The sequence below is a fragment of the Herpailurus yagouaroundi genome, unplaced genomic scaffold, assembly GCF_014898765.1.
Source record: "Herpailurus yagouaroundi ecotype Mexico unplaced genomic scaffold, PumYag 253, whole genome shotgun sequence".
Classification (NCBI taxonomy): domain Eukaryota; kingdom Metazoa; phylum Chordata; class Mammalia; order Carnivora; family Felidae; genus Herpailurus; species Herpailurus yagouaroundi.
Genome location: NW_024412470.1, coordinates 2,959,107 through 2,985,560, shown reverse-complemented (window position 1 = coordinate 2,985,560; position 26,454 = coordinate 2,959,107). Strand labels below are relative to the sequence as shown.

The window sequence follows — 26,454 nt, the reverse complement described above, 5'->3', positions numbered from 1 at the left end:
AGTCAGAAAGATGACCCTAAATTCCTAGGGCCCCTCCCATAGTCATCAAATTATAAATGTAAAGTTGCGGGAGTTTTTTTTTTTTTTTTTCCTTTCAGGAAAGAGTTCACGATTTCACCTTCCTTTGCAGTGGAGTGAGTGGCTGAAAAACAGCACCTCCTGATGAAAACCCAATTTCCAAATACATTCCATGGCTTATTTGTGGAGGGAAATGTTCTTTACCTTTTGAACTTTCAGATAGCTGGCGAAAGCAAATGGGTAAACTTTTTTTTTTTTAATTAAACAGGAAAAAATATCACACCCTGGCTTGGCTGGTTACCAAAGGCAGGGGTTTCACGGCTATTCCTGAAGGATCACTTCATGGATATGTTTCTGGGTGACAGGAACAAGGACCCAACATGGTTATTGTAGTGGCAACATCCTCAGTATCTTCCTAGAAACCAGCTGCTGCCTGGGTTTCTGGAAGGGGGCAATGAGGAGAAGCATAAATGATTCGTTTTTCTGTGTACCATAACCTTGCACCTTATTGCCTATAAATCAGAGCCGTTTGAAAATTCACCACATCCTTTTTCTGTCCAGGCCTGTGAAACTGCTTCCTTTAATCCAGCAGATAGATGCCTGTGGTTTTAGAGCCCTGGGATGTTCCACTCCATGTGCCACATGCGTGTGGTTAGTTAATGACCTGGGTGTCTACTGAGGTTTGTGACCACGGATTGTTGCAAAGCTCTACCTGATTCCTTTCTTCTCCTAGAGAAGATGAGAACATTCTGACCATATTAGTCATGCTGGGCCTTCTTCTTCTTCTTTTTGTTTTTTTTTTAATACACAGGAAATGTTCCTCTCCAAGAGCACATAATTTGGCCAATGGTAGCTTCCTATGTTCAGAGCAACTTCACCACCTATCATGAGTTCTCCAAGATAAAGTTTGTAGTAGCACTTTAGCGGTAGAAATGTCACCAAGTTGCATAAACTCAAGGCATGCTTTGGCATTCAGTCACACTACAAATATTGATTGAGCAGAGTTCATTGGGGTCGCTAAGATGAACTGGATGGTTTATCCTTCATCCTTAGAATTCGCCATGTTTCACACAGTCACACTGGCTTTATTTTGTTCATAAAGAAGCATTTCAACATTGATGGGGCGCCTGGGTGGCGCAGTGGTTAAGCGTCCGACTTCAGCCAGGTCACGATGTCGCAGTCCGTGAGTTCGAGCCCCGCATCAGGCTCTGGGCTGATGGCTCGGAGCCTGGAGCCTGTTTCCGATTCTGTGTCTCCCTCTCTCTCTCTGCCCCTCCCCTGTTCATGCTCTGTCTCTCTCTGTCCCAAAAATAAATAAACGTTGAAAAAAAAATTAAAAAAAAAAAAGAAGCATTTCAACATTGAACTGTGTGAGCAGGCAGTGCCACCCCTCTTACATGAAAGAGTTACTAATCAGAGTGTCAACAAAGCTGGACTTGAGATCCACGTGGCTGCTCTTTGGGGCTGAAAGGTAAAAGCCCGGCTCCCAGTGCTCATAAGTTTGTAAACTAGACCACACCCGGGCCTCCTAATTGATATTTTCTCATGTGGAAGCTTACTACTGTCTTTCAGACACAAAATTAAAGTCTGAGGCTATCTGCGTGGGGTAGACATGGAGTAGAGGTTAAGAGTTGCCATCGTCTACACAAAGTCAGTTGATGGGTTAGTCATCTGTGGCCATCACTCTTACGTGTCAACTTGACTATGCTTATAATACTGAGTTATTTGGTCAAATAGTCATCTAGGTGTTGCTGTCAAGGTATTATGTAGATATGATTAACATCTACAAGCAGTGGACTTTATATAAAGGAGATTCCTGGACAATCTGGGAGGATCTGGTCCAATTCTTTGAATGGTCTTAACAGAACAGAGGGTTCCCTCTGGAAGAAGAAATTCTACCTGTGGACTGGAACATCAGTTTCTGCCTGAGAGTTTCTTCCCTGCCCTTCCTGACAGGCTACCCTACATATTTTGTACTTTCCTAGACAGCCTCAGAATCACAAAAAACTAATTCCTTGCAATCTCTCTCTCTGTCTTTATACACACACGCACACACACACACACACACATATATATAATTAATATGTAATTATATATAATTGATATTAATGTTTTATAGTACATTTAATTGGTATTATTAATGTATATAATTAATATTATTAACATATAGATATGTATTCATATATATCCTTTGGTTCTGTTACCTTGGCTGATACTGATACACCATCTTATCATTAGCCTAGAGGTAACAGCCAGCTTGATGATTTTTTTTAACTGAATCAAATACCAGTGCCCAAAGATAGCATATAAGGTGAGCAGTGACCTTCAGGGCATGTCTATATCACAACTACACAAAATTTTCAATCTATTCTCAACACAAAAGCCAGAGCTATCCTACTAAAATATAAGTTAGATCATTTCCCTCCACTGTTTAAAACCCTGACTGATTTCCTCTGACACTCACAGTAAGGTCAAGGTTTTTAGGTCAGCCTGCAAACACACAAGACCGGAGCCCTGATTCCTTGAACCACGTCACTTGTCTTCACCCTCTGGCTCCCATGTTCCAGCCACACTGGGCTTTTCTGTCCCTCACAGATACCAGGTGCCTTGTTATTCAAGTCTAAGACACTATTCCCTGGTTTGATTTTCTTTTCTTCATAGCACATATAATATTGATCACTTAAAATATTCCATATTTACTGCTGTGTCCAAAATCTATTTCCTCTAGAATGTAAAGCCCCATAAAAGCTTCTGTTTTGTTCACTGCTGTATGTACCTCCAGTATTCACATAAATTGGGCAACCTGCTAATATCTATTGAATGAATGAATGAATGAGCTTAACAATGGTGAAGCCAGACAAATACGTGAGTTGGTGTTATTTGGACAAAACAACTGATTTAACAAATTTGAATTTTCTGCGAGGTATTTTTCCCCCACATAGATACCATTTCAAAGGGAACTGATGTGGTCAAACTTTGAAAGTCTGCCTTTCTCCTGAACATTTCCGCAGCAGTGACCATACTGGTCACATCTGTGTTGAAATCCTCTCCTCTCTTAACTTCATGATTCTGCACGGCTCATCTACCAAGATCCATCTCTAGGGTCACCCTTTCTTGTGAATTCTTCCTGAATTGCCTTAACAGAAGTGACCTTGGCATCTCCTGAAGTCCTCAAAGCACATATCACCTCTGCTGCTCATGAGATCTATGGTTGTCTCCTTCTGCAACTACATTTCTATAGGTCAGTGAATTCTGGGGGTCGGAACTGTGCATTACACTTCCCTGACTCCCTGCAGCCACCAGCATTGTGCCACACAATGGCAGATTTCCAATTCCAATTTGTTGGAGACATGAATGGCTGAGTATCATTAGTCATTTCTCTGGTCAATGAAATGAAAGAAGCAGAGGGAAAGGAACCGGGATGCTAAGCGACAAGAAGAGCCAAGAGAAATGCGTTCTGCACACTCTGACACACTCAGCCTCATCTTCAGATGTGCACACTAGCTCATCACTCTGTGTACCAGGATGAGGGCACAGCAAGGGATGAGATCCGGTGACTTGTTTGGTAAGTAGGGTTTCCATTTGAAGAAGGTCCCCTCCTTTTATTTCTAGAATATTGTAAGTGGAAATAAATTAGAAAAACAAAACCAAACTCGCTTTTATTTCTCTGATCCATACTTCTCTCCACCATCCATTGAATATTTATCTGTCTAAGGGCTGTCTCTCCTACTGGAATATAATGCCTATGGGAGTGAGGACTTAGTCTTTGTTCATCACAAACCCTGTGCTGCCTAGAACAATGTCTAGTACAGATAGGCACGTAGTATTTGTTGAATGAATGAATGAAATGGATTAATCCAAGTAGTTAGTAGTGTCCATTTCTATCCCAAAATGTTCATCCGTTCTCTCAAACAAGAGTCAATATTCTCCTTCCATAAGTCTAGTTGGACCATTGTCCACAACTCATTTGTCTAACACCACAATCAAACCCCTTAGACACTTCAACTGCAGGACCATAAGGCAGGAAAATACCGTCTCCTACATGTGTGGCCATAAATGTAGTGTCCTGTATCTTTTCAGCCCTCGACTATAGTGGCCAAATGTTCCTAGAGGATGTTAAGATGGATTTTATGTTTTGGTTTTTAGAAAGCAGTTAACAAAAGAACTTCTAAGCCAAGTTCTAAAGACACACGGTGGTGATGGTTGCACAACAGTGCAAATGTACTTAATGCCACTGAGCTGTACCCTTAATAAAGGGTAAACTGGCAAATTTTGTGTTGTGTACATTTTACTGCAATTCAAAAGTAAATAATGGAACAATGAATAAAAAAAGAACATTAAGCCTACTCATATTGTGACTCGCTAGAAGGTCAGTCAGTACGGTTCTCTCACCAAGGTGAGTGGGAAGCCAAGGATATTTCCCCCTGCTGGAACTCACATGCCTTTTTCCATTTAGACCCCATCTGAGATATTAGAGAAAGATCTGAGTTTTCAGAAACAGCTTGACAAGTTTCCACATTGCAAACATTTATTTTCCAAATACGCTTGAACAGAGAGTAGTGCTTCACATCACGTTCATGATCAACAAAATGAGTATATACCAGGCTTTAGAACAGCCCATAATCTTATACTGAATTCTGCCAGCTGAAGGAATCTCAGCATCCTTCCACCGTTATTTATTAGTTCCTACATTTATTGCTTTTTCAAAGCTTATAACTACAAGTGAAATTTAAAACAGCTTAATTAAACTTCAGATGTGTGGTTCTGATAAGCCTGGCGCACAGCCGTGACATTCCAAGATTCTCAAATAGCATAATCTAATTAATTTTTTTTTTCTAGAACAGAGAGATCATAAACAGCAATCTGAAACACTTAGTGTCCTGCCAGCTGGCATCTTCTCGTTTCCAGTTGCCCTGCACTATAATTTTGCTCCCATTTGTGAGAAACTGTGGATTTCTCCACTTTGGTAGATTGTATTAGGTTACCTGCTATTCAGCTGAGGCATTTTTTAATGAACTAATTGCATGTTAGTTAATAATAGAACATTGCATCAGCAGTCAACTGTCAAATATCACTTTTAAAGAAAATACTTCAGTTTTGCAGTAGGAATGTCTGGGAACAAGACTGACCTGTGAAAACAGTATGATTACCCAGCACTGGGCTACTGAATTATAAATGAAGGCTTGTGCATTGGATACCAGTATCATTAGCAATAATAATGACAACAATAAATCCATAAAATGCAAATTTTAATTTTTCCTACCAAAATAATGTTTTCTGTAGTCCATGCTTAATTGTATCAGGGTATAACAATTAAAAGATAGGGAGGCATACTGGGTAGGCCCGTCACTAAAATCCAGTCCAATGTTCTGACTCTGAATGTCGTAGAGGCTTCTATATGAATACAGAACCTTCTGTAGTGTTCAGCTAAAGTTAGCTCCTAATTCTCCCACATCTAATTTGGATCTGATGGATAATCATTCCTCACTATGCACAGATCACTGATGGTTTTGTTGACACTGACTGTCTTTCCTTTAAGGTGGCAGGTGTCTTTCCATATGCGTTGCTTCTGGACCTGTTCCTCCTTGGATCTATTACTCATTTTCCTGTGCTCTGCTGTGCATTGCAGGGGACTGACCCCTATATGCAGGGTTTCCCAGGCTCCTGTGTCAAATGGCTCCCCTCTGGTTTTAGCCCTTGAAAAAGAAACACAGGTAGGAGATCGAAGGGTGCAAAGAAGTGAGGAGAAGGCCAGGACACCTCTCTCTCTGCCCCTGGTAGCATCTCTGGAAGCAGCCGCCTCTCTTTGCCCCCTGCCCTCCCACCGCCCTGCAGGCTCTCCATGTTTCTGCCTCCAGCTCGGAGGCTGCAGGTCTTCTTGCCTGGGCCTCTTCCTGGGTTGCGTCACTGTCCCATTAGGCTTCTTAACTGTTCTATCACCAGTGTAACTAACTCCTTGTATTAAAGTCCTACTGTTCTAAATATTCAGTGGTTTTTATTTCCTGGCAGACCATTACTGAGATACCAGACAAAAATTCCCAATCTCCTGAGGCTATATCCACTTTGCATTCATTTCAGAGGTTTATATCTCAACATTTTTATTATATCTCTTTGATGCAGGATTGCACAAAATATTTTTTCTTCCTCTTTTAAAGAACATGTTGGATTTGAGAGAAAAGAGAAAAGACTGGGGGAAGGGCAGCTATTTATAAGGTCTTATAACTCTACCTAACGGTCTGTATCCTGGAGTTCTACTTTTCCTACACAGCAGGGCACACATTTTTGGTGAGGTCACATACACCCGGGGATATGATGTCATCTTGCACATTGTGTTACAAACAGGTTTAATAATGCATTGTTGCATCTTAAACTCTGAGATGGAATGCTCTGCTCAAACAGCCAAACCCAGGATCCATCTGGTAGACGTGTTAGTCAATGACCCCAAGAGCTCAGCACATTTCTCCCTATTGAGATAGAACAGAAATGACTCTTACAGATTTAAAGCTCAGTTTTACAACACAGCAATGATGTCATCACTGTAAGTGTTTTTTTCTTTTTCTTCATGTCTCTTCTTTCTCTGCCTCTTTATTTCCCCCTCCACTCTCCCCCCACTCCTCTCTGTGCTGCTCAAACCTTACCTGAAACCAAGTAGCTTAAAGGAGGTACATACATATGCTGGAAAACTGTTGGCATTTCTCATAGGCGAAGCAATCTAGAACCTTTCCTACCAATGCCCACCTACGGGCTTAATGCCTATGTGGAAAGATAATATATCATATCACAAGGCAACCTTGTCCATTGTGGAATACGTATGACCTATAATGTGACAAAAATAAGCACCCATCGATTTCACTACTTACCAGACAACCATTTCTTCAGTCTATAAACTACAAAGTCATCTTGACTCCTCTCCTCTCTCCCTGTCTCTATCCAGTCACAATGCGCTCTTACTCTTTGCCTTCTGTGTTGCTGATTACCATCTCAGCCTCCCCCCCCGTCAGTGTCCTGGCCACATTCACCATTTCCTAAATTCTTCAAGAAAGTTCTCACATCTCTTTTGTTGTTTGTGTTGTTCATCCTTACTGCTTTCGCTGCTAGGAAAAATCTTACTGATTGTTCAGAGTCCTCCAAAAATGTCCCTTTCCTTGCAAACATACCAAATCATGCACAAAAATTGATCCCTGATCACACACACACACATACACACACACACACACACACACACACACACACACACCATTCACACGCTTTCAAGGATAAGGGGAACGAGGGAGAAGAAGGACTTTAGGAAGCTAGAAAGCAGATGGATGAATGGTAAATGACATAGACACCAAAGGACGCAAAGTACTTAGCCAGCAGTAGGGCTGAAAACAAACCCAGATTTATACACTACATAATCCCCAAAGGCTCACAATTTGGCCTCATCAGGTACCTTGAGAAATAGGAGTGAAGGGGAGTGGACAATTTTTTTTAATTAGTTGAAAAGTATTTTTAAAGAAATGGGCAGATCACCAGTTTCCTAGCTCATTATGCCAGACTCTCCCTCCCCAGTTTATCGTCTAGAAAGCACACAACACAGGATCTTAAATAACAACAGGCACCCTTGATGGTGTAGATTTCTTACTAAAAGGAGTAATCCTATGCATAGTGAAAGCAAACACTCTCCACTCTCTGTGTCCGCTTGGTTCACAGAATACTAGCTGCCAGGCAGGACACTGAAAGAAAAATCTTCCATGGAAAGTATTTCTTTGCTAAACAGAAGGATATAAAGATATTGACAGTGGAGATTCTCCATTAAAACATCCCAGCCAAATCACACTACAGTGAGCCCAACAGTTAACAAACCCATTCATGTACTCAGAACAGCAAATCAGTTTCTGAGTGCCCTATTTTTTTTTTTTTTTTTTGAGAGAGAGAGAGAGAGAGAGAGAGCAAGCTGGAGAAGGGCAGTGGGAGAGGGAGAGAGAGAGAATCTTAAGCAGGCTCCGTGCCCAGCATGAATCCCAATCTCACAACCGTGATCAGGATCTAAGCCAAAATCAAGAGTCATACACTCAACTGACCGAGCCACCCAGGAAACGCTGAGTGCCCTATTCTCAAATATAAAAATGAGTAGAGGGGTGCTTAGGTGGCTCAGTTGGATAAGCATCTGACTCAGTTTCAGCTCAGGTCATAATCACAGTTTATGAGTTCGAGCCCCACATTGTGTTCTGTGGCTTGGAATTCTCTATCTCCTCTCTCTCTGCCCCTCCCTGATCATTCCCTCTCGCTCTCTCAAAACAGATAAATAAACTCTTTAAACAATGTAAAAAAGAAATTAGCAGACCTTGGAGGAAAGCCTCCAGCATGAAATAGAATAGAAAAGAACCTCCACCCCTCCTTCCTTATCACACAAAGCAACCTATTTGAGATGATGACTTACAGAGGAGAAAACTTCCATATCAACAAAATTTTACTAATATTATCAAGGAGATAAAATATAAATGCAACCATGTAATAAGAATCAAGGATTTAAAAAAAAAAAAAAGGAAGGGAGAAGTTGTGAACAGAAGAGAAAAATGTGAATATAGTAGGACCAATATAAGTGGTCTGAAATCAAAAGAGCAGGGGTTCAAGAAAGAGCAGTAAAATGAAGAGAGGAAAACATTATTCAAGAAAAGTTCCCAAAATAGAAGGACAAGATTGAAAAGGCTACCAAGTGCGCAGTAAACAAACACAGACTCATATGAAGGCAAATCATTGTAAAATTCAACAAAGAGAAGATCTTAAAAGTTTCCAATGATAAAATTTTTTAAATGGTCTCACACAAAGGATCAGGAATCAGAAAGACCTCAGACTTCTCAGCAACCCTGAAGGGCAATAAAGGAATGCCTTCAGACTTCCAAGGGCGATGATTTCCAGTCTAGATGTCTAGATCCTGAAAAACTATCAATCAGATAGGAGGGTAAATCTACAATTTCTCAGCTCAGTTTCTCTCACATGGAAAACTACTAGAGCATATTCTCATCCAGAAAAGAGATTGTGAACTAAGAGAAGACGGGATACAGGCAGTAGAAGCAAGACAGAGGCTGTGGAAGGAGATCCCGGGAGGGAGTGTGTGCCCCTTGTAGCTCAAAAGGCTTTGGGAGAAATTCTGGAAGATGAAACTGAATGACAATCAAATGGCTTGAATGTCTTAAGAAAAGATGTAGACAAGTGTTGACATGTTTGGAGTCAAATTAGTAATAAGTACATAAGAAATAAATGAAAAATGAGAAAAAGATTAATTCTTGGGAAAATAAAACGTTACACAGGGAAGGAAAAATAAATATATTTGACATGACTCAGCTATGCATAGTTTCCATAGCCACGATAACGGAATATATTTCCCTTAACCAGAAGTACACGGAGAGTGGGAGGGTACGCATGTGCAGTGAAAGGAAATAGAGTCAACTCCTCATCTTCCGTAAGGGAAAATCGATAGATACAGCCTAAAACTGAAAAATCAAAAAGCAGCACTACAACCATGCCATTTGGAGGGGCACCTGAGTGACTCAGTCCGTTCAGCATTAAACTCCTGATTTCGGCTCAAGTCACGATCTCATGGTTTGTGGGATCGAGCCCTGCATTGGGCTCTGTGAAAACAGTGTGGAGCCTACTTGGCACTCTTTGTCTCCCTCTTTGACTCTTTGTCTCTCTCCCTCCCCTTTGCGCATTCTCTCTCTCTCTTTCTCTCATGCTCTCTCTTAAAAATAAATAAACATTTTTTTAAAAACATGCCATTTAGAGACATGGAGGTAAATAATACAATAATCAGCTAAAAGAGGTGGTGATGATGTTTGCTTCTGGGCAAAGAAAAACGGAAGGACAAAAGCTACAACATGCTGGGTTTTTTTTTAATTGTTAATCTTGCAAAATTATGTGGATATGTAAATGATGTGATACACAGCATTGGTCAAAACCAATCACTATCAGGAAAAGTTCATCGCTCATTCCACTCTACCTCATGAAGGGCATTGCTTGACAAGGTCCCACATGTTATGCTGGGTTATGACTGCCTGTGTTTCTATTATCTGGTGGATCCTGAGTTCTTTTAGAGCAGGAACTCTTCTCACTCATGTTTGTTTTCTTGTTTAGCATGTTTCCTGACACAGAGTTGACATTCAACAAATATTTATGAAAAGATTGCTATAGAACTACAAGCCCTAATTCTACCACAAGGCATGATAGAAATCAAATTAAGTCCTTCTTTAAATGGAAAACCACCAAATATTTGAATACACCTACCATACCTACTCTTGAATCTTCTCTTCTTCATTAGATGAAAAATTCCCAACTCACCAATGATTCGTGGGTCACTTTTAAAATCAACTCACTGTCTTGGTCACAGACCTCCAGTTAGTTCTAGCTTGTCTTCATCTCCCACAAGAACTAGATAAAATGTTACAATGTGTGATCTAACGTGTGCAGATCAAATAGAACTCCCCCTTCCCTAAATCTAGATACCATATGTCTATGGATTAAACCCACAATCACATTACATTTTCTATAAGTCATATTTTCTTGTGGCCATATGTATAGCTTATAGTCTCCTATGAATCATTAATTCTTTTTCTAATTTATTCATGACAAAGCCCCTCTCCGCCATATTTCTATGTGTATGTTTGATTCTAAGACTATATGTTTTTTTTTTCCTTTTTATATATATTTTAGATTATTATTCACTCAACCTATTGACACTATTGTGTTAAGATCCTGTGAATCAGTAGAACTCTCCTTCCTAGCTTCTCATGATGTGCAAATTTGATTTGCACACTTTTATAAGTTAACTCAAGTATTAATTAGTTTGCTGACCAGGTGAAAGATGATGCTTGAAGTCCTCCACACAACGTTATAAACTCGCCTGTGGGTTGTCACTTATCTGTTACTAAGCACACTCCAAGCCCAGCCACTCGTCTCATCACAAAGTCCCTTAAATGTTTACCATGCAGATGACATGCATTCACTTTATCTACAAAGAGATCATGAAAATCCTTGTCAAATAGCTGGTGTAAATAACCACAGCTCTAACAAAAACAAACAACATGTACCGTGTATGCACCAGGCCCTGTGCTTAAGAACAAATAATATCAATTTACATACCAAAGCTTATTAAATCTTTACAACAATTCCTACAGCTCCTGTATTTTTCTAATCTGCCAGTCTAGTAATACCATCTTTTGGCTACATATTTCTGTCAAGTGGGTTGAATAAATACTATATTTGTATTCCCTTCCTGTAGAGAGAAGCTGGTTAAACTTTACAGAAAATCCAATGTTTCACCTTTTAGCATTTTTGACACAAAACTTCCCCAATAAGTTTAATCATAGAATTCCTTTTCTCAAATATCATGCATTATGCAAAGGAATACAGTTGGAAAACACTGTGCTGACCCTTTATCCCAGCTTTTCCAGACTTTTCCACAGACTTGCCATGTGCTTCACTTCTCCAGGACTTTGACTGTAATGATTCTATTCCACCTGAATGCCTCCATCATCCTTCCACATTTATATCTATAAATTGGACCCATCCTTCCTAATTTAAGTGCGATACATTCCAGAAAAAATTATAATTATCCTCAAGAGAGGAATTCCTCATCTGAAAAAGCCAGATGTCCTTCCTAAGATTCTATTACACAGAGCTTGGTATTATTGCTGTCACGGAATTCCCGCCACTAGATTCAAAGTTCTTTGAGATCAAATGACTATCTCTTATTTACACTTTTATTCAAAATTCTACCTATTAAAATAACTTACTCATAGGAGGTGCTTACTCAAATTTTCAGATAAGTCCAGAGCCTAGATCTGTTGACCTCCCAGTCGTCACTATGGATGCTCTTTAGGAGATCGTTTGGGGCTAATATGGAGCTGGCGTACTTCCCAATAGAGACCCCCGAGGGGAAAAAGTATACATCTAAGCAACACTGTTGGCCTTCTCAGCAAGATGTAAGCTTTCTCAGCTTCTGAATCCAGACATAGACTTCTAGGTTTGAATGCAGGAGTTTGAGAGTTGATAGATATGTTGTTCCCATCTTACAAAACAACACCCATCCAATGAGCAGTGATGGGAAATATCACATCTCCTAAGCCAGGCCCTTGACATGAAGATGAGTGGGCCAAGAGGTGGAGGTGCCTGGCCTTGGTTCACCCTGGCCTCCCCCCCCCCCCCCCCCCCCCCCAATAGACTGAGAGTTCTGGTCCCAACATCACTTGTGAGCATTATAACAATCACTCCACGGAGAGTATTTTAGCTACAAGAGTCAGAAGCCCAGAGATTGAAGAGTAATCACATCCATGAGCTCTTTTAATAATAAATTGCTTGCATTTAAGCTGAAAGTGGTTGGATTGGCCTCATTTAAGACTTAGCAAACATCTCAAACTGGCTTTCAAATGCTTTTGATCTTCTATAACCCAAGTATGTTTAGCTAAGCACTATCCCCTTAATTTTTAAAACCCACATGTACTTTATAGGAAATGTTGCTCACATTGTTTTGATTCATTTACATGTTAAATCATCAAAATATTATTTGGGGAGAGTGTTTTGATGTCCAAGAAGACTTTTCAAGCATTTTTATAAGCTGTTTTTCTTAAAAACAGGAAGCTTCATTTTGCCAAGAATAAACAAACTGAAAGCTCCAGAGGCAGGAGGATGCTTGAAAACTCCAAACCCACAAGGTTGAGTGGGTTCTAAACTTGGCACGACACCTTTCCCCATCCTTTTGTTTAATGTGGTTCCCTGTCTTCCTCCCAAAATCAAACCCCTAAACCCAGGCTAGGATGCGGGGTAACACAGCAAACAGGAAGAGAATATAAACAACAAATGGAGACGACGCGAAAGCCAGGCTTTAGTTCCCAGGCTTCTTTCAGAGAAGCCAGTAACATCATGGGTTGGGAAACTGAGGCCCTGAATGGTGAGCTGTTCTTAAGGTTGCAGGGCAAATTTGGATGCAAGCCAAGCAACCTACACAGCACGTTTCTTGCCTGCGGTGTTATGCCCTTACCCTCAGCCGTCAGCCCCCCCAGTTACACAAGGCACACACCTTATGCCCTCCGTTGAAAAGAGAAGTCCGTTTCAAATCTTAGATCAGCTGTAAATCACTAAGCCTCGCTGCTTCCAAAAGCCAGAAAGCACCTCATCATGTGTTTTGAACTCTGCCAAAGAAAAGGGTCCTTCCCAGTGTTGATTCTGTTCAGGTCCAGAAAAGTTCGCAACGGTGTGTGGGGGAGATAGCGATGTGGGCGGGCAACACTGAGTAACCTTGCACCATACCACAGGAAAACATTGCTGACTTCACTCATAGTCTTTCTCAAACACTGGCAGATTCCTTTGCCTGGTGCTTGGGTTTCCAGAGGTAGACATCTCTGAAATTTCGGTCCACGTCCAAGTATTCGGAACAAAATACAAGTCACTCCCTGGCCTGCATTTCGGAGGCAGCCGGTGCCAAAAACCTATCTGCAATTTTTCCTCTTTTATATCCTAATTCTGAACTTACTTTTCATTTGACATTTGGCCCTAGAATCCTAGGAAAGGGGAGGAAGGCAGGAGCCAACAAAAAAGCTATTCAACCTAAGTTAACCCACATTGAAAAAGTGAAATAATCACTTTCAGAAAGATATTAGATTTGCATTGCATGGCATTTCAAAGTAATATGACCATGAAGTTGAAAAACATTTAGCATTTCCCTTATCCCATTTCTCACTCCGAATCAAATTAATACTAAATTCTATCTCTTTAAAAAAAATCGTAAGACACAAAATTTGGCTCTTCTCTCAACCTGCCTCTGAGCCAGCCAAAAATTCCATCACATTTAAAATGATCAAATATGCATATGGAATTCTCATTAGAAATTGAAGGGACATGGTTATACCCAGTTGAGTTGCTAGAGCATGCTTTCCACCTGTTGTCACTTAACAACCTCCGTCCACCCCCCAGTACTAAAATCATTGGATTATTTATACCTCAAGTTCTTAGAGAAATCTAACAAGATAGCAGAATCCAAATGTATTTTGCTCTTTGTGGTTTTCCACAAACAGGAAATGTATTCTCTTTCCCCAAATGTATATGAGAACTAAGGGCAAAACTGAATGCTACCCATATGTTAAGAAAAGACTGAAGATTTTTTAAAAGCTATGAAAATGTCTCTGAAAGGGATAAAGATTTTTATTCCTTTTATCTTATGTTTCCTCCCTTGCTTTTAATGAGGCATAACCTTCTAAGTTAAGGCTGTTTCTGCATTGGAAAAGTAATAACTGAACCGTTTGCCAGGCATGTGCAGAGGGAGAATTGCAGTCTGGGAGGAAGACTTGGTTAATAGAAAGAAAGAAAGAAAGAAAGAAAGAAAGAAAGAAAGAGGGAGGGAAGGAGGGAGGGAGGGAGGGAGGGAAGGAAGGAAGGAAAGAAAGAAGGAAGGAAGGAAGGAGGGAAGGAAGGAGGGAAGGAAGGAAGGAGGGAAGGAAGGAGGGAAGGAAGGAAGGAAGGAAGGAAGGAGGGAAGGAAGGAAGGAAGGAAGGAAGGAAGGAAGGACAAAAAATGGAAAGAAAAGCAAAAAACTGCAGTTTGGCAGAGTAGAAGCAGACAGAGGCTATACATAGGGAGTGGGAAGCCCAGGGGAGGGGAAGCCCTAATCAGTTGAATGGGAATTTGCACAGATAAGAATTCTGCCATGGAAGCCCATCTAGACACAAAACTAACAAATGAACAGCAAAACAATGTACAAAACAAAACCCCAAAGCCGCTGGTATAGACCAGCACTTGATAATCACAAAGTTTCCCTCCAGCTCGCATCCCCAGGTTTTCCTGGGGTGATCCCCAGGTTTTCTTTCCAGTGATTAGTATTTTTTAATTAACTATTTGTATGTTTAAAATGTATACAGTCTGGGCAAATCTGAACTATGGAGGCAAGGGTGTCCAGGGGGAGGGACTGTCATACTGCAGAAACACTCTCAAGATTTGGATTAGCTAAATCTGGGGAAGGGAGAGAATGTGCTTTGAAAATAAATGTAGTGTTTTGAAATCATATATTTAAGTAATAATACAATTTTAACTTACTGATAAGCCTAATAACATATACGTTGTTTTCCTTGTTAATTCATAAACCAATTCTTTCCAATCTGATTGAAAGCATTCTGTAGGGATAGGAAGGCAATTCTCTTGTCCTCTCCCTGATTATCATCGACAACAGACAGTGATCACCTCAAAAGTAGTTCATTATCTCCCTCTCAGAGCCATTTTTTCCTCCTAACTTCAAGCCTTGCTCTTTAGTTCCCCCAACAGCTCTTCTGCCTTTTCCACTGCAGATGCTGATATCCAGCCTCAGTGCCGATCAGCTCCAACCTCACCTCTTGTATTCGTTTCCTGACTGGGATTCCAGTTCCATTCTTTCTCCATCCAATCAAACTGAAATATACAAATTGAATGTTTATGGTGTCTCTTTGCATGATTAATGTAGAGTTTTGAGCATTGTAGTTACTTCACAAATATGTGTTCTATAAATGATTATCAACCTACACTTCAAGAGCCTTTAATGACTACCCTATTGCCCATTAGGGAAAGTCCAAAACCTTGCCTCTAGGATTATTAGATGCCCTCAATCCTATGTCCCCTTATTTCTAAACCTCATGTCCCACTCTTCCCTTCTTTGAAAACACCATTCAGGTCAAGTTAGTTGTCCATTATTTACAAGCAAATCATCCACAATTTGCTCTCAATGTCTTGATTCACTCAATGCCCTATGTCTAAAAGTCCTTCACGTTTTCTTTGCCTACTTCTATGTTATCCCTCCTGTCTGTCTGAGCCTGACTGACTTCCTCTCTGAACTATTGCATTAAACTCTCACTTACCACAACACCAGTTGTGATGGTGTCTGTTGTTTCTCAAACTATATTGAAATAAGGAGGACATTAAGAATTCATGTTCTTGGGGCACCTGGGTGGCGCAGTCGGTTAAGCGTCCGACTTCAGCCAGGTCACGATCTCGCGGTCCGGGAGTTCGAGCCCCGCGTCAGGCTCTGGGCTGATGGCTCAGAGCCTGGAGCCTGTTTCCGATTCTGTGTCTCCCTCTCTCTCTGCCCTCCCCCGTTCATGCTCTATCTCTCTCTGTCCCAAAAATAAATAAAAAACGTTGGAAAAAAAAAAAGAATTCATGTTCTATAATCATCTCTTTATTAATTAAAAGTGCTATCTATATATATATATCAGTTCATTTAAGAAACACAACCTTTTCAAGAAATGAATTAAAAGAATTAATATTTCAGGAGGATCTAATAAGTGTCAGGTTCCCAGCTGGGTGCTTTAGACCAGCATCGCATATCATTCTCACCGCAGCCCTAAGGGAATAAATATTCCATCCATTTAACAATCCAGGCAGCTGAGATTTAACAAACTTGGGAAAATTTCCAAGAATCACAGAATAGTATATGCCACTACCAGAATTCAATCAAGGAGTTATAAGAGATAATTAAATAAAATAATGCGCACATCTGGAATGGAATACACCCTTAAAACCTGCTAAGTAATATTAATGTGTCTGGAGAATATTTTGCATGATACAGTTCATTTTCTCCAGAGAAATCAAAGGTGGGGTGCTAGCCAAAGTACCTTAAAGTCTTTTTGGATTGTTTCCCCAAAGGTTTAAGCTCTTAGGAGATCTTAAATGGTTTGGAAAGATAAATAGGAAATGTGTGAGGAGAGACAGAATATATGGGAGGAGCAAGGGAGGCAGTAGATTTTCTCTTCCTCCTTCCTCAGAAGGGGGAGATACCTGAGCTAAGGGGACAGCACATGGGAAGACCTGAAAGGATGATGAGCTCTCTCTTTGGTGAATTGAGGGCCTGGAAGACCTAGGAGCAGCATTCTGGACACTGAAAAAGTCTATTCAACACCTAAAAATGAAAAATCCACAAGTTAGCTCCTGATCTTTCCTACCAACTTTCTCTTCCCATGGTCTCTCTTTTGGGAAAGCCCCTTGGAATCATTTTGACGCTCCTTGTTAGCTCTTATCCCTCATCCAGTAGATCAGATTACCTTTTTAGCTGTATCTTCATAATCTCACAAGATTTTTGCCAACTCCAAATACTGGCTCAAGCCTAAATGATTACTACAGTCTCCTATGTCTCTTTTTTTAATTATTTTAGTGGCATCCTCAGTGGCTTCTTTGCTTCTGCTCTTTTCTCTCTTCAATTTATTCTCAGCCCAGCAGCCAGAGTAGGCCTCTTAAAGCATAAATCAGACTTCACCCCCACCACCCACTCCTCAAAACTCTCCAGTGGCTTTCCACTGTGAGGGAAAGCTTGTATAATGGCCCACAAGGATTTAAGTGATCTGAAGCCACCCTGCCTCCTACCTCTGGTCCTTTGCACTTGTCCTCTTTACCTGGAACTTTCTCCTCCCTCCCCCAGCTATACACATAATTGACGCCTTACTTTACCCAAGTTTTCCTTTATAAAAAAGTCCCACATATCCAACTTCTTTAAAATAGTCACTCTTTCCTATAACCATTGCTAAGTGGCCATATAATTTATTGTCTAAACTGATTTTTTTAAGAATGAACTGAGATGCTATTAATATTTATGTCAGGACAACAAACATTGACTACCCTATAGTTACCCTATTGCTGCTGGCCAATTCCTTGACTATCACCAGTACACTAAGCATTTATTTTGTGGTTTTGTGTTTCTTATCTTTGGATTACAAGCTCTATGAAGATGAAGGTTCATTTTGTTCATTGCTGGATCCCTAGAGCCTCCGTAATACCCACTTACTAAATATTTACTGAAAGACTGAAAGAACAAACTTGAATTAGTACTAAGATTCTAGAGAGGAAATTTTGAGTTGACAGACAGGATGATAGATGGCCGAAAAATGGATTCTGAAAGGATGATGTGGACACAGTGAACAGTTAAGAGTCTAAAGAGGCCATATTATAAAGAGCAATCAGCATCTGTGGAAGATCAAAAACCACAGATTATTTGATGATCTTTCCATGGAGAGTGAGGCTAGTGGGAGTCCAGGTCCCTCCCTTTGAAGCTAAATGTGGTAGACATTTTTTGAGATGGCTCCTAATTATCTCCACTTCTTGGTACTCTTCCCTTGGATGTGGGCAGGACCTGTGACTTGCTTCTAACCATTATAATGAAGCAAAGTGATTATGTTACATAGGGTTGTAACATTGGTCTTGCTAGCAGACTGTCTCCCTCTGGCTTTGATGAAGCAAGCAGCCTTTTTGGGGAGGTTCATGTGGCAGAGAACTAAGGATGGCGTCCAGCCAAGAACCTGCAAGAAACTCAGTCCATCAATCCAACAGCCCATAAGGACCTAAATTCTGCCAACAACCCTATGAACTTGGAAGCAGCTCCTTCTCTAGTTAGGCCTTCAGATGAGAACTCAGCCTTGGCTGACACCTTGATTGCAGACTTGTGGAGGAGTTGGCTAAGCCATGCTTGGACTTTTGACCCACAGAAACTGTGGGATAATAAATATGTGTTGTTTTAAGCCACTAAATTTGTGGTAATATTGCTATGCAGCATTAGAGAACTAATATATTAGGTGAGCTCTGTGACTACTCTGATGAATAGAATGTGGAAATGATTCTATGCCAACTTCTCAGTCCAGATCTTAAGAAAGTGGCAGCTTCTATTTTCTGTCTCTGAGAACACTCTGTCTGTGAACCTTGAACCACCATGGCGAAGTCTGAACCCACTCAGATGGCTTTGCTAAAGAAGCCACATGGAGATATTCTACTTAATGGTTCCAGTTGTACCCAGTCTTCAAGTCACCCCTGACAAAATGCCAGGCATGTAACTGTAGCCATCTTGTACATCCCTCTGACTAGCCCATCTGCTATCTGAATACCATGAAGTGGTCCCAGTTGTGACAGTGAGTTTGATATGTCAACTTGACTAGGCCACAGAGATCCCAAACATTTGATAAAACAAATATGCTGGTTGTTTCTGGATAAGATGAACGTTTGAATCCATAGACTGAGAAAAGCACATTGTCCTTCCCCATGTGGGTGGGCCTCATCTAGTGCTGAAGGCCTGAATACAACGAAAGGCTGAATGAGAGAGAATTCACTCTCTGCCTGTCTTTGAACTGGGAGAGCAATCTTCTGCCTTTGAACTTGGACTCTGACTAGAATTTACAACACTGGCTCTCCTGGTTCTCAGGCTTTCATACTTAAAGTAGGATGAAACCATTGTCTCTTCTGTATGTCCATCTTGCCAACTATAGCTCTTGGGACTTCTTAGCCTCCACACTCATGTAAACCAATTCATAATAAATCTTTCAATAGATGATAGATAGATATAGATAGATAGATCCTATTGTTTCTGTTTCTGAAGAACCCAGACTAATACACTAGACAATCCCACCTAAAACAGAAAAAATGTCTCAAGTAAGCCCTTTTCTAAATTCTTGACCGATAAAACCATGAGATATAATTAAATGGTTGTCATTTTAAACTGCTAAATCTGGAAATAATTTATTATGCCGCAAAAGAAAAATTAAAACAATGTATCAGGGATAACTCATGAGACTAGGGAAGGATAATAAGGAGAACTCCCCAGTTAAGATTTGGGTCACATAGAAGATCCTAGAATGATGGAGTAACGTCTCCGTGTGCTGGGTAATGAATAGAGAAATACGAGGGATGATAGGGGTTAAACTTCCCCCTGGAAAATATAGGAATCATAGAAAATAATTTAATATTCAGTAGTTATTAGATACTTGAAATTGTGGATTGAGATTTATAGAATCTATAATATCATCATCATCATTTTTACTTTAAATTCAACATTTACAAGTGGTAACTTGTTCTTTCCCATATAACAAGTTCCTAGAACAGGGGATTGAGTACTGTATGCCCACAAAAATGTTTGCTGCTATTAATGGTAGCCTCTGGAGTCTCTCATAGGGCAGAATCGCGGCCTTCTCTTTAGTGGGAAGGAAGCTTTGCTATCTTTATAATATAATGTGTATTTCCTGATATTTGCTTTCTTTTTCTTTCATGATGGAAGGAACCTTGGCCTTTGGGGGTTTAGTCTAACAGAACTACCTTAGTAGCCCTTGTTACACATCTCTACATTTTTTTTATATTTGAAATTTTTTACAAATCAACAACAACAAAAGAACAACAATACCAACTCTGAAAAAAAGGTTGTCAAATAATGTAAATTCATCCTTTCCAGGAAAGCAGATGATAGACCATGCAGGTTATGCTCAAGGAGTCCTTATCATTCCTCCTAAGATCTCTGTGCCTAAGTTCTCACCATGATTTATGCCCATGACCTTCGATCCTTGCTGTAGGACTCTTGGATGAAGCCTCAGCTTTTGTCCAAACCAAAAGGGGAAAAAGTGCCATATCTCTTCTTGAGGACTCCTGTGAATCTGGCCAACTCAGAAGCCATTCTCTCCCACAACTTCTGTTGGTCTGTTACATGCAGAAGCTAATTAGGTGCAGACATGTAGGTTAGTTGGTGATACAAGTAAAGAAAAGTGGAAGCCCATTTAAGCCCTGATATTCCTTGAATTCAAACTACGAGTTTGATTCAGAAAGTTGCCTTTGAAGTACCTAACAGAATTCCTAGTGCAGATTTTGGCAAGGCATTGTGATATACTAGAGGCTATCAACTGAATGTTTCTGCTCCCCTCCCCATTTCATGTGTTGAAGCTTAATCCCCAAGCTATTTGGAGGTATTTGGAGGTGAGGCCTTTGGAAAGTTATTAGGTCACGAGGTTGGAGCTCTCAAGATGGGATTTGCAACATTATAAGAAGGCACAAGAGAGTTTGCCTCCTCTTTTTCTCTCTCCCTACCATGTAAGGATACAGCAAAGGTGTCCATCTCTAAGACAGGGAGCAGACCCTCACCAGACATGAGATTTGCAGGCACCTTGATTTTGGACTTCTAAGCCTCCAGAACAGTGAGAAATAAATGTCTGTTGGCTAAGCCATCCAGTCTACACTATTTATGATAGCAGCCTGAACTGACTGAGGCACTAAGGCCCACTTAAGAGATCTCAGGTAAAGCTATGAATTTGAGAGAATTCATCATCATGAAAGTCATGGATTCATCTGGGGCTTACAGTATAAAGAGAGATAAAAGGGAACCCATTATTTGGTCTTGAGAAATTCCCATGTTTAAAGATCTGATAGAGGCCACTCAGTTGAAACGGGATGCCAAGAACAAGCAACCAGAATAGGAGGGACAATGAAAGAGCAGTGAGTCATAGAGAACAGGAAAGAACAGTGTTTCAAGAAGGAGGGCATGTTCAACCATGTCAACAACAGTGTCAAATGCTGCTGAGAGATCAACTAATGAGAGTAATAAAAAATATGCGACAGATTTAATAACACAACGAATAGGGGTGATTCTACCAAGACTTATTTCCAAGAACCTGAAAAGAGTTAGAAGAGATGAAAAGTTTAAATTCCAAGGATGTTATTTTACTGAGATTCGTGACTGAGATAGGCTGTGATGGAAGGCAGTCTGGGAATCACAGGGAAGACAGAAATGCGTTGTTAAAACTGCAGCCACAAGTTTGGCATCTCACCCATCTTCTTTTTCTTTCCAATTACTCGCATCTTTAACCACCTCAAGCACGCTGATGCACATTAGTCTTGTCCAAAGGTTTCCTAAGTTTGGAACTTTAGACAGAATGTCTTGGGGACATTTTCTTTTTAAAATGTAATTTAATTATTTTTCTATTTCTAGCTGGATAAAGTAAACAATTTTAAGGTTTTTTTTTTCTTTTTCTCCTTTTAAGCTCTTTTATTTCCTCACCATCTCAATAAACATCCTTGTGTTTATGATTAGGGGGATGATTCATTCCTCCAGTAGAGTAGGTGTGGAAAGATTTTACATTGTTTTTCTCTGCACAGCACTAAAAAAAAAACTAACAAATTTCAAGCAGTCTATCAAAACAAATGGTCAACACAAAAAGAAAATCTATCAAACCAGTAGTATCCACAGTCCTGCATAAGTCATTTGCATAAGAGAATCATCAGTCAAAAGAGCTCAAGAAAATGATCCTGAATAAGGAGAACCCTCTTGTCCCCAAATAAAATCGACAGTCTAACTTTTCATGATATATGGCTCCAAATATTGAGGTTAGTGAGTCTAGCAGATATATTCTAATATCTTCTCTTTCCAATGAAATTAAAATATGCAAATCTATGTGAGTGTCAAATGCATTTTCACTGAAGTTCTAACAGAACTTATATTTACTTTAAAATGATAATAATAATAGGCTCAAATCTCTACGTTGAGTTCCTCAGTGTAAGCACATCAGTAATGTAGGAACATATGAAAGCCAAATAAAAGAAAGTTATTCATAGGCAAATAAAACAATGCAGTGCTGGTAACAACACGTTCATGAATAATGATAGACCAGTACTGTCACTTTTTCAAAGGGATGTCATCACAATGGTACTAGTAATGCTAACAGTAAGAGAAGAAAGATGTTGGTTCTGCTACAGTGGCTTGCCTGGAGATGAGTCCAGGAAAGGCAGAGACTGGCTTTTCAAGACGCTGCCTTGATTCAGCACCAATCCGGGGGATAACAATGCAAATAGCTAAGATCTGAGTTCCATGTCAGAAACACATGATTCCATCTGAACCACTGAAGGAACTGGTGATCTTTTACTGTGTCTATGTGCCATCAAAAAAAAAAAAAAAGAAGAATACTAAAAAATGCATTTCATGAGGTTAGACAGGAGTGTGTGGAGTCAGAATAGAGTCAGATGACAGATGTCATTTGGAGTCAGAATAGTCAGAATGAGCCACTGGAGTCAATCTAGTTTTCAGTACCCAATAATTCACAGAAGTTATGTTTTGGGGCGACTGCCCAGCTCTCTGCTGTTGCTTTCCCTAAGGAAAAAAAAGCCCTGCAGAAGGAGTGGGTTTCTGTTCATTCTGGAACCTTATGATCCACTCAGTGCTTCGGATTGGTCTAAGTGGAGAGACTATTAGATGTGAAAACTAATGGGACTCTTACATTAAAGAATTCAGACTAGAGACATAGAAATTGTAGGCAGATAAGGAGGATGCTTAAAATCAAGGAATATATAGAGGTAAGGCCACTTTGGCCATTTGTTCTGATGAGCATGAAGAGACATCCCTTCTGCAGAGAGAAGCAATGGAATAGACATACAGACAGAAATAAAAACTAGAGAATATGTGGCCACAGAGAGAGATGCCAAACACTCCTGATGGCCTTCTTATAGCAGGCTCTATTTCAATGAGGCTTTATTTCCATGAGATATCATTATAGTTTTCATTATATCTCTTTCTCTTTTTATTTAAGCTCTGATTAGAACACCGGCTTCTGACATAAAACAAGGTACTCAACAACAATAACAGTAACAGCGAACATTTATGTTATGTTTATTACATCCCTAATACCGTCCTAAGCATTTACACGAAATTTTGCATTCAATGCTCAAGTAGAGTTTTGAGGTAGATACCATTCTTTTTCCCCATTACAGGAAGGGGTGTGTGTGGCATTGGTCCAAATGGTAAGTGGGGGAGCTAGGTAGGTTTCAGTGCAAGTAGCCTCACACCAGCACCCACCCTCTTAATCACCAGCTGCGTCCTTGTTTGAATCTAACCAAGCCTCACTCTTATCTATAACGTGTGGCTAACAAATACTGACATTGCATGTGTAGATTAAACATGATGATGTGTGTAAAGGCACTGTGTAAACTTTAGAATTCTATGTGTCAAGATTTGGTTTTGCTCTGGTTTGATCCTGGTTTAGCCCTTCATTCATTTTGAGCATTCATCCATTGACCCACCCATCCAAACAATTTACAAACATTTATTGAGCACCATATTCATACTACCTTGTGTTATGATGTATAAATGCGTGAGGCACTTATAGACGCATATCATGGAGAAAGGCAATTGGGTATGTATTGTCTACCACCATGACCTCTCTCCCAGCTTTAAGGTGATGATGATGACGACGATGATGAATATACTTACCACCTAATCACAGTTGTAACAATGTAGGTCCGGTTTATCAAATCACTGTTAAAACTTCATAGGGATATGATAACTGTGCAGAATTACTAGCTTCTGAATTGATGCCGAAATATTATCATCCCTCTAGTACACAGGAGCTAATTAGTATACGTGAAACTACCTGATTGAAAAGATAATAACTGGCCTTATTTCAGTGTGCCTAAGTTTTAGCATTCATTTTATAGCTGCTCTTCCCCAAGAAAAAAATTACACTTGAAGATATTTAATGAGGTTATACCCTATGTTTCTAAAAATTTTTTGAAAAGCATAGAATCTGAACAGAGAGATAGATTGGTCTGATGACTATTGGGAAATCCTAAAATACCGTTCTGGGTTGAAAACGCTGATGACCCTAAACCATGTCTTTCAGATCCATGGACAATACTGGATAAACACTAAAATCCTTTTTCCTGAGAAGCCACTGTTTCTAAGTCCCATGCTGCTTATATCCCTTCAGATAACACATTCTTTCTTTGTATATTTTCGATTTGGCTGACTCAGTTTTAGTTCATCCAGTTAAGACCATATTCTGGTCTTGCCTCCTTGCAACCATACTAGAAACCTATAACCTAGTCTCCCTAATTTGAACTTGGTGGTTTGCAGGTGTCCTCCACCACCCATTTACAATCTCCCGAATTATTACTATCATTCCCTAAAGGCACCACTTACTAATTTATAACCCAGGCAAAATTATCCTCATTTTTGACCCACCCAAAAGTCTACCAACAAGCGTGTTTTCGGGTACAAGGGAAGGAAAACCCAACTCAAACTGGTTTAACTGAAGAAAAAAAAAAGAGCTTATCATTTCATGCAGACTTTGGTCTATGTTGTTAAGCAGTTTGTTCAAGGCACTGGCCATATTTTTCTGCTATATTCTCACTCTTGTACTCCTCCATGAGCTGGCTTCACCTTCAGACTCTCTTTCTCCAAGGTTAACAAAGTGGCTACAGCAGTTGCAGTCTTCATATCTGCAAAACACACAGTCCAGAACAATTCTCCACTAAACAAAGGTCTCCTACATCAGGTGTTAAATTGGATCAGCTTGGGCTTGGATTACTAAACATTCCTGAGCCAAATATTGATCATTGTGGCCCCAGAGGAGTTGAGACAATGCCAGTGAGCTTACCCTAATTGAATGTTACCCCTGAAAGAGGATGTAGGGGTCAAGCCTGCAGAAATGATATGGGCACTACATGATGGGAGGGGCCAATGTAGTGGTTGCTAGAGAGACAACTTCAGCCTGTCCTTTGGTTACACAGCATCCATTTATATCCTGTTTCGGTACCTATGCTTTCAGAAATTCTCAATTACGTAAACTACATAAAGTCCCTCCATAAAGAGACAAGCAGAGGTCTCACCTAGTGAATCTTATTCTGAGTCTAGGATTACTATGTAGTAAGTATCCCTCTTCATCAAATCCAGGTATGTTGCTCACCATCTTGAAACTATTTCTGAAGATTTTCAGACCCCCTCTTATATATAGCCTGTTGTATGCACTCAGCTTTGCTTTTTTTTTTTTTTTTTTTTTTTTTGTCCTATTACCACCACACTATATTGTAAGTGGGATTTCATCAATCTCATGCAGGTGCAACCTGGCACTTCCTCCCCCACCCCCCCACCCTGTGGCTTCCCTGTTGATACTTAGGTGTGGGACACCATTAGTCTTTACTTGGTGTCCATGTATGCAAAACTCAGAATGCAAAAATGTTGAACTCCAAATGGTAGACTTTTGACTGTTGGGAGGCAAGAGTTAATGGAAAACTTTTCCTTCTGCCTACCCTACTCCTTCTCCTTACCCATGCACACTTAGGAGACATACTTTATATGACTCCCCAGGAGATAGCCCTGTGAGATAAAATAAACACACGCATTTAGCAGCAGCCGTCTCCTTACTGTAACCTTTTCTTGTCTCTCTCTCCTTACCCTTTCCCTTTCAACCCTGTACCCATGTTTGTACATCTTAAGAAAGTAATAGTACGTATGCCTTTGTTTCAAGTTCTCTTTTCTGGGAAGCACAGGCCGGGACAATGTGTAACAGATCTCTGACACTTCCATTAACAAAAGTTAGTAGAGAACTGGATAAATGAAACAAATCTTCTATTTGGGAAAGGAGGCAATGAGAAACATGCAGAAATCACTGCTACGTGGCACATATCATAATCTTCTGGCCATAAATAACAAGGACAACCTGCCCTGGCAAAGGAAGGCATTCCTTGGTCAACTAATCAGAACACTCCTGGTTCTAACCGATGAATGGATTTCCCTTGTGCATTGTCTTCCATGGAGATAGACTTTGGAAAGGATGCAATTCCTGGGGCCTGACCACTTGAGTAACCCACTTCCTGTTGATGTGATTCCTGGATCCTTGGGATTATCTTAGGGTTTGAGAAGTACAGGCTCCT

The 26,454-nt window shown here is 40.2% G+C and overlaps 2 long non-coding RNA genes across 2 annotated transcripts in view; one reads left to right on the top strand and one right to left on the bottom strand.

Annotated features, from left to right (window-relative positions):
• The window catches only part of LOC121020900 (uncharacterized), a 394,994-nt gene that overhangs the window by 355,869 nt on the left and 12,671 nt on the right, over nucleotides 1-26,454 (top strand). The window lies entirely within an intron of this gene.
• LOC121020901 (uncharacterized) lies at nucleotides 64-13,469 on the bottom strand. The gene is made up of 2 exons (XR_005786349.1): nucleotides 13,076-13,469; nucleotides 64-459 (listed from the first exon to the last, which is right to left on the bottom strand). It is a non-coding gene; the product is annotated as an uncharacterized LOC121020901 (long non-coding RNA).